General features: G+C 30.3%; 1 long non-coding RNA gene across 1 annotated transcript in view; it reads left to right on the plus strand.

Annotated features, from left to right (window-relative positions):
* Window positions 1-9,331, plus strand: part of LOC125687813 (uncharacterized) — a 45,428-nt gene extending 36,097 nt beyond the window's left edge. Inside the window, exon 3 of the long non-coding RNA XR_007374419.1 lies at window positions 9,144-9,331. This is a non-coding gene — a long non-coding RNA (uncharacterized LOC125687813). The remainder of the gene's footprint in view (window positions 1-9,143) is intronic.
* Window positions 9,332-9,798: the final 467 nt, after the last annotated feature.

Consider the following 9,798-nt stretch of genomic DNA (forward strand, 5'->3'; position numbering starts at 1 on the left):
TTTCTATGAAAATAAGCGATATTTTAGGGGAAAAACAGGGATTTCTATGAAAATAAGCGATATTTTAGGGGAAAAACAGGGATTTCTATGAAAATAAGCGATATTTTAGGGGAAAAACAGGGATTTCTGTGAAAATAAGCGATATTTTAGGGGAAAAACAGGGATTTCTGTGAAAATAAGCGATATTTAAGGGGAAAAACAGGGATTTCTATGAAAATAAGCGATATTTTAGGGGAAAAACAGGGATTTCTATGAAAATAAGCGATATTTTAGGGGAAAAACAGGGATTTCTATGAAAATAAGCGATATTTTAGGTTAAAAACAGGGATTTCTATGAAAATAAGCAATATTTAAGGTTAAAACCAGGGATTTCTATGAAAATAAGCGATATTTTTGGGTTAAAAACAGGGATTTCTATGAAAATAAGCGATATTTTAGGGGAAAAACAGGGATTTCTATGAAAATAAGCGATATTTAAGGTTAAAAACAGGGATTTCTATGAAAATAAGCGATATTTTAGGGGAAAAACAGGGATTTCTATGAAAATAAGCGATATTTTAGGGGAAAAGCAGGGATTTCTATGAAAATAAGCGATATTTTAGGTTAAAAACAGGGATTTCTATGAAAGTAAGCGATATTTTTGGGAAAAACAGGGATTTCTATGAAAATAAGCGATATTTTTGGGGAAAAACAGGGATTTCTATGAAAATAAGCGATATTTTAGGGGAAAAACAGGGATTTCTATGAAAATAAGCGATATTTAAGGTTAAAAACAGGGATTTCTATGAAAATAAGCGATATTTAAGGGGAAAAACAGGGATTTCTATGAAAATAAGCGATATTTTTGGGAAAAACAGGGATTTCTATGAAAATAAGCGATATTTTAGGGGAAAAACAGGGATTTCTATGAAAATAAGCGATATTTTTGGGAAAAACAGGGATTTCTATGAAAATAAGCGATATTTGAGGGGAAAAACAGGGATTTCTATGAAAATAAGCGATATTTTAGGAGAAAAACAGGGATTTCTATGAAAATAAGCGATATTTAAGGGTTAAAACAGGGATTTCGATGAAAATAAGCGATATTTTAGGAGAAAAACAGGGATTTTGAAGAAAATAAGCGATATTTTAGGGGAAAAACAGGGATTTGCATGAAAATAAGCGATATTTAATGTTAAAAACAGGGATTTCCATGAAAATAAGCGATATTTTAGGGTTAAAAAAAGGGATTTCTATGAAAATAAGCGATATTTAAGGGGAAAAACAGGGATTTCCATGAAAATAAGTGATATTTTTGGGTTAAAAACAGGGATTTCTATGAAAATAAGCGATATTTAATGTTAAAAACAGGGATTTCCATGAAAATAAGCGATATTTAATTGGAAAAACAGGCATTTCTATGAAAATAAGTGATATTTTAGGGGAAAAACAGGGATTTCGATGAAAATAAGCGATATTTAAGGGGAAAAACAGGGATTTCTATGAAAATAAGAGATATTTTAGGGGAAAAACAGGGATTTCTATGAAAATAAGCGATATTTTAGGGGAAAAACAGGGATTTCTATGAAAATAAGCAATATTTTAGGGGAAAAAGAGGGATTTCTATGAAAATCAGCGATATTTTATGGTTAAAAACAGGGATTTCTATGAAAATAAGTGATATTTTAGGGGAAAAACAGGGATTTCTATGAAAATAAGCGATATTTTAGGTTAAAAACAGGGATTTCTATGAAAATAAGCGATATTTTAGGGGAAAAACAGGGATTTCTATGAAAATAAGCGATATTTCAGGGGGAAAACAGGGATTTCTATGAAAATCAGCGATATTTTAGGGGAAAAACAGGGATTTCTATGAAAATAAGCGATATTTTAGGGGAAAAACAGGGATTTCTATGAAAATAAGCGATATTTAAGGTTAAAAACAGGGATTTCTATGAAAATAAGCGATATTTCAGGGGAAAAACAGGGATTTCTATGAAAATAAGCGATATTTTAGGGGAAAAACAGGGATTTCCATGACAATAAGCGATATTTTAGGGGAAAAACAGGGATTTCTATGAAAATCAGCGATATTTTAGGGGAAAAACAGGGATTTCTATGAAAATAAGAGATATTTAAGGTTAAAAACAGGGATTTCTATGAAAATAAGCGATATTTTAGGGGAAAAACAGGGATTTCTATGAAAATAAGCGATATTTTAGGGTTAAATACAGGGATTTCTATGAAAATAAGTGATATTTTAGGGGAAAAACAGGGATTTCTATGAAAACAAGCGATATTTGATGTTAAAAACAGGGATTTCTATGAAAATAAGCGATATTTTAGGGGAAAAACAGGGATTTCTATGAAAATAAGCGATATTTTTGGGGAAAAACAGTTATTTCTATGAAAATAAGTGATATTTTAGGGGAAAAACAGGGATTTCTATGAAAATAAGCGATATTTAAGGTTAAAAACAGGGATTTCTATGAAAATAAGCGATATTTTAGGGGAAAAACAGGGATTTCTATGAAAATAAGCAATATTTAAAGTTGGAAACAGGGATTTCTATGAAAATAAGCGATATTTTAGGGGAAAAACAGGGATTTCTATGAAAATAAGCGATATTTTAGGGGAAAAACAGGGATTTCTATGAAAATAAGCGATATTTTAGGGGAAAAACAGGGATTTCTATGAAAATAAGCGATATTTGATGTTAAAAACAGGGATTGCTATGAAAACAAGCAATATTTTAGGGGAAAAACAGGGATTTCTATGAAAATAAGCGATATTTTAGGGGAAAAACAGGGATTTCTATGAAAATCAGCGATATTTTAGGTTAAAAACAGGGATTTCTATGAAAATAAGCGATATTTCAGGGGAAAAACAGGGATTTCTATGAAAATAAGCGATATTTTAGGGGAAAAACAGGGATTTCTATGAAAATAAGCGATATTTAAGGTTAAAAACAGGGATTTTGATGAAAATAAGCGATATTTTAGGTTAAAAACAGGGACTTCTATGAAAATAAGCGATATTTAAGGTTAAAAACAGGGATTTCTATGAAAATAAGCGATATTTTTGGGTTAAAAACAGGGATTTCTATGAAAATAAGCGATATTTTAGGGGAAAAACAGGGATTTCTATGAAAATAAGCGATATTTCAGGGGAAAAACACGGATTTCTATGAAAATAAGCGATATTTTAGGGTTAAAAACAGGGATTTCTATGAAAATAAGCAATATTTTAGGGTTAAAAACAGGGATTTCCATGAAAATAAGCGATATTTTAGGGGAAAAACAGGGATTTCTATGAAAATAAGCGATATTTTAGGGGAAAAACAGGGATTTCTATGAAAATAAGCGATATTTTAGGGGAAAAACAGGGATTTCTATGAAAATAAGCGATATTTCAGGGGAAAAACAGGGATTTCTATGAAAATAAGCGATATTTAAGGGGAAAAACAGGGATTTCTATGAAAATAAGCGATATTTTAGGGGAAAAACTGGGATTTCTATGAAAATAAACGATATTTAAGGGGAAAAACAGGGATTTCCATGAAAATAAGCGATATTTAAGGGGAAAAACAGGGATTTCTATGAAAATAAGCGATATTTAAGGTTAAAAACAGGGATTTCTATGAAAATAAGCGATATTTTAGGGGAAAAACGGGGATTTCTATGAGAATAAGCGATATTTCATGTTAAAAACAGGGATATCTATGAAAATAAGCGATATTTGAGGGGAAAAACAGGGATTTCTATGAAAATAAGCGATATTTAAGGGGAAAAACAGGGATTTCTATGAAAATAAGCGATATTTCAGGGGGAAAACAGGGATTTCTATGAAAATCAGCGATATTTTAGGGGAAAAACAGGGATTTCCATGAAAATAAGCGATATTTTAGGTTAAAAACAGGGATTTCTATGAAAATAAGCGATATTTTAGGGCAAAAACATGGATTTCTATGAAAATAAGCGATATTTAAGGTTAAAAACAGGGATTTCTATGAAAATAAGCGATATTTTAGGGGAAAAACAGGGATTTCTATGAAAATAAGCGATATTTTAGGGTTAAAAACAGGGATTTCTATGAAAATAAGTGATATTTAATGTGAAAAACTGGGATTTCTAAGAAAATAAGCGATATTTAAGGTTAAAAACAGGGATTTCCATGAAAATAAGCGATATTTTAGGAGAAAAACAGGGATTTCTATGAAAATAAGCGATATTTAAGGGTTAAAACAGGGATTTCGATGAAAATAAGCGATATTTTAGGAGAAAAACAGGGATTTTGATGAAAATAAGCGATATTTTAGGGGAAAAACAGGGATTTCTATGAAAATAAGCGATATTTTAGGGGAAAAACAGGGATTTCAATGAAAATAAGCGATATTTTAGGGGAAAAACAGGGATTTCTATGAAAATAAGCGATATTTTTGGGAAAAACAGGGATTTCTATGAAAATAAGCGATATTTTAGGGGAAAAACAGGGATTTCTATGAAAATAAGCGATATTTTAGGGGAAAAACTGGGATTTCTATGAAAATAAGCGATATTTTAGGTTAAAAACAGGGATTTCTATGAAAATAAGCGATATTTAAGGGGAAAAACAGGGATTTCTATGAAAATAAGCGATATTTTAGGGGAAAAACAGGGATTTCTATGAAAATAAGCGATATTTTAGGGGAAAAACAGGGATTTCTATGAAAATAAGCGATATTTTAGGGGAAAAACAGGGATTTCTATGAAAATAAGCGATATTTAAGGTTAAAAACAGGGATTTTGATGAAAATAAGCGATATTTTAGGGGAAAAACAGGGATTTCTATGAAAATAAGCGATATTTAAGGTTAAAAACAGGGATTTCTGTGAAAATAAGCGATATTTTAGGGGAAAAACAGGGATTTCTATGAAAATAAGCGATATTTAAGGTTAAAAACAGGGATTTCTATGAAAATAAGCGATATTTAAGGTTAAAAACAGGGATTTCTATGAAAATAAGCGATATTTTAGGGGAAAAACAGGGATTTCTATGAAAATAAGCGATATTTTAGGGGAAAAACAGGGATTTCTATGAAAATAAGCGATATTTTAGGTTAAAAACAGGGATTTCTATGAAAATAAGCGATATTTTAGGGTTAAAAACAGGGATTTCTATGAAAATAAGCGATATTTTAGGGGAAAAACAGGGATTTCTATGAAAATAAGCGATATTTTAGGGGAAAAACAGGGATTTCTATGAAAATAAGCGATATTTTAGGGGAAAAACAGGGATTTCTGTGAAAATAAGCGATATTTTAGGGGAAAAACAGGGATTTCTATGAAAATAAGCGATATTTAAGGGGAAAAACAGGGATTTCTATGAAAATAAGCGATATTTTAGGGGAAAAACAGGGATTTCTATGAAAATAAGCGATATTTTAGGGGAAAAACAGGGATTTCTATGAAAATAAGCGATATTTTAGGTTAAAAACAGGGATTTCTATGAAAATAAGCAATATTTAAGGTTAAAACCAGGGATTTCTATGAAAATAAGCGATATTTTTGGGTTAAAAACAGGGATTTCTATGAAAATAAGCGATATTTTAGGGGAAAAACAGGGATTTCTATGAAAATAAGCGATATTTAAGGTTAAAAACAGGGATTTCTATGAAAATAAGCGATATTTTAGGGGAAAAACAGGGATTTCTATGAAAATAAGCGATATTTTAGGGGAAAAACAGGGATTTCTATGAAAATAAGCGATATTTTAGGTTAAAAACAGGGATTTCTATGAAAATAAGCGATATTTTTGGGAAAAACAGGGATTTCTATGAAAATAAGCGATATTTTTGGGGAAAAACAGGGATTTCTATGAAAATAAGCGATATTTTAGGGGAAAAACAGGGATTTCTATGAAAATAAGCGATATTTAAGGTTAAAAACAGGGATTTCTATGAAAATAAGCGATATTTAAGGGGAAAAACAGGGATTTCTATTTAAATAAGCGATATTTTTGGGAAAAACAGGGATTTCTATGAAAATAAGCGATATTTTAGGGGAAAAACAGGGATTTCTATGAAAATAAGCGATATTTTTGGGAAAAACAGGGATTTCTATGAAAATAAGCGATATTTGAGGGGAAAAACAGGGATTTCTATGAAAATAAGCGATATTTTTGGGAAAAACAGGGATTTCTATGAAAATAAGCGATATTTTAGGAGAAAAACAGGGATTTCTATGAAAATAAGCGATATTTAAGGGTTAAAACAGGGATTTCGATGAAAATAAGCGATATTTTAGGAGAAAAACAGGGATTTTGAAGAAAATAAGCGATATTTTAGGGGAAAAACAGGGATTTGCATGAAAATAAGCGATATTTAATGTTAAAAACAGGGATTTCCATGAAAATAAGCGATATTTTAGGGTTAAAAAAAGGGATTTCTATGAAAATAAGCGATATTTAAGGGGAAAAACAGGGATTTCCATGAAAATAAGTGATATTTTTGGGTTAAAAACAGGGATTTCTATGAAAATAAGCGATATTTAATGTTAAAAACAGGGATTTCCATGAAAATAAGCGATATTTAATTGGAAAAACAGGCATTTCTATGAAAATAAGTGATATTTTAGGGGAAAAACAGGGATTTCGATGAAAATAAGCGATATTTAAGGGGAAAAACAGGGATTTCTATGAAAATAAGAGATATTTTAGGGGAAAAAACAGGGATTTCTATGAAAATAAGCGATATTTTAGGGGAAAAACAGGGATTTCTATGAAAATAAGCAATATTTTAGGGGAAAAAGAGGGATTTCTATGAAAATCAGCGATATTTTATGGTTAAAAACAGGGATTTCTATGAAAATAAGTGATATTTTAGGGGAAAAACAGGGATTTCTATGAAAATAAGCGATATTTTAGGTTAAAAACAGGGATTTCTATGAAAATAAGCGATATTTTAGGGGAAAAACAGGGATTTCTATGAAAATAAGCGATATTTCAGGGGGAAAACAGGGATTTCTATGAAAATCAGCGATATTTTAGGGGAAAAACAGGGATTTCTATGAAAATAAGCGATATTTTAGGTTAAAAACAGGGATTTCTATGAAAATAAGCGATATTTAAGGTTAAAAACAGGGATTTCTATGAAAATAAGCGATATTTCAGGGGAAAAACAGGGATTTCTATGAAAATAAGCGATATTTTAGGGGAAAAAACAGGGATTTCCATGACAATAAGCGATATTTTAGGGGAAAAACAGGGATTTCTATGAAAATCAGCGATATTTTAGGGGAAAAACAGGGATTTCTATGAAAATAAGAGATATTTAAGGTTAAAAACAGGGATTTCTATGAAAATAAGCAATATTTAAGGTTAAAACCAGGGATTTCTATGAAAATAAGCGATATTTTTGGGTTAAAAACAGGGATTTCTATGAAAATAAGCGATATTTTAGGGGAAAAACAGGGATTTCTATGAAAATAAGCGATATTTAAGGTTAAAAACAGGGATTTCTATGAAAATAAGCGATATTTTAGGGGAAAAAACAGGGATTTCTATGAAAATAAGCGATATTTTAGGGGAAAAACAGGGATTTCTATGAAAATAAGCGATATTTTAGGTTAAAAACAGGGATTTCTATGAAAATAAGCGATATTTTTGGGAAAAACAGGGATTTCTATGAAAATAAGCGATATTTGAGGGGAAAAACAGGGATTTCTATGAAAATAAGCGATATTTTTGGGAAAAACAGGGATTTCTATGAAAATAAGCGATATTTTAGGAGAAAAACAGGGATTTCTATGAAAATAAGCGATATTTAAGGGTTAAAACAGGGATTTCGATGAAAATAAGCGATATTTTAGGAGAAAAACAGGGATTTTGAAGAAAATAAGCGATATTTTAGGGGAAAAACAGGGATTTGCATGAAAATAAGCGATATTTAATGTTAAAAACAGGGATTTCCATGAAAATAAGCGATATTTTAGGGTTAAAAAAAGGGATTTCTATGAAAATAAGCGATATTTAAGGGGAAAAACAGGGATTTCCATGAAAATAAGTGATATTTTTGGGTTAAAAACAGGGATTTCTATGAAAATAAGCGATATTTAATGTTAAAAACAGGGATTTCCATGAAAATAAGCGATATTTAATTGGAAAAACAGGCATTTCTATGAAAATAAGTGATATTTTAGGGGAAAAACAGGGATTTCGATGAAAATAAGCGATATTTAAGGGGAAAAACAGGGATTTCTATGAAAATAAGAGATATTTTAGGGGAAAAACAGGGATTTCTATGAAAATAAGCGATATTTTAGGGGAAAAACAGGGATTTCTATGAAAATAAGCAATATTTTAGGGGAAAAAGAGGGATTTCTATGAAAATCAGCGATATTTTATGGTTAAAAACAGGGATTTCTATGAAAATAAGTGATATTTTAGGGGAAAAACAGGGATTTCTATGAAAATAAGCGATATTTTAGGTTAAAAACAGGGATTTCTATGAAAATAAGCGATATTTTAGGGGAAAAACAGGGATTTCTATGAAAATAAGCGATATTTCAGGGGGAAAACAGGGATTTCTATGAAAATCAGCGATATTTTAGGGGAAAAACAGGGATTTCTATGAAAATAAGCGATATTTTAGGTTAAAAACAGGGATTTCTATGAAAATAAGCGATATTTAAGGTTAAAAACAGGGATTTCTATGAAAATAAGCGATATTTCAGGGGAAAAACAGGGATTTCTATGAAAATAAGCGATATTTTAGGGGAAAAAACAGGGATTTCCATGACAATAAGCGATATTTTAGGGGAAAAACAGGGATTTCTATGAAAATCAGCGATATTTTAGGGGAAAAACAGGGATTTCTATGAAAATAAGAGATATTTAAGGTTAAAAACAGGGATTTCTATGAAAATAAGCAATATTTAAGGTTAAAACCAGGGATTTCTATGAAAATAAGCGATATTTTTGGGTTAAAAACAGGGATTTCTATGAAAATAAGCGATATTTTAGGGGAAAAACAGGGATTTCTATGAAAATAAGCGATATTTAAGGTTAAAAACAGGGATTTCTATGAAAATAAGCGATATTTTAGGGGAAAAACAGGGATTTCTATGAAAATAAGCGATATTTTAGGGGAAAAAACAGGGATTTCTATGAAAATAAGCGATATTTTAGGTTAAAAACAGGGATTTCTATGAAAATAAGCGATATTTTTGGGGAAAAACAGGGATTTCTATGAAAATAAGCGATATTTTTGGGGAAAAACAGGGATTTCTATGAAAATAAGCGATATTTTAGGGGAAAAACAGGGATTTCTATGAAAATAAGCGATATTTAAGGTTAAAAACAGGGATTTCTATGAAAATAAGCGATATTTAAGGGGAAAAACAGGGATTTCTATGAAAAGAAGCGATATTTTTGGGAAAAACAGGGATTTCTATGAAAATAAGCGATATTTTAGGGGAAAAACAGGGATTTCTATGAAAATAAGCGATATTTTTGGGAAAAACAGGGATTTCTATGAAAATAAGCGATATTTGAGGGGAAAAACAGGGATTTCTATGAAAATAAGCGATATTTTTGGGAAAAACAGGGATTTCTATGAAAATAAGCGATATTTTAGGAGAAAAACAGGGATTTCTATGAAAATAAGCGATATTTAAGGGTTAAAACAGGGATTTCGATGAAAATAAGCGATATTTTAGGAGAAAAACAGGGATTTTGAAGAAAATAAGCGATATTTTAGGGGAAAAACAGGGATTTGCATGAAAATAAGCGATATTTAATGTTAAAAACAGGGATTTCCATGAAAATAAGCGATATTTTAGGG

This window comes from Lagopus muta, unplaced genomic scaffold (assembly GCF_023343835.1).
Source record: "Lagopus muta isolate bLagMut1 unplaced genomic scaffold, bLagMut1 primary scaffold_77, whole genome shotgun sequence".
NCBI classification, from domain to species: domain Eukaryota; kingdom Metazoa; phylum Chordata; class Aves; order Galliformes; family Phasianidae; genus Lagopus; species Lagopus muta.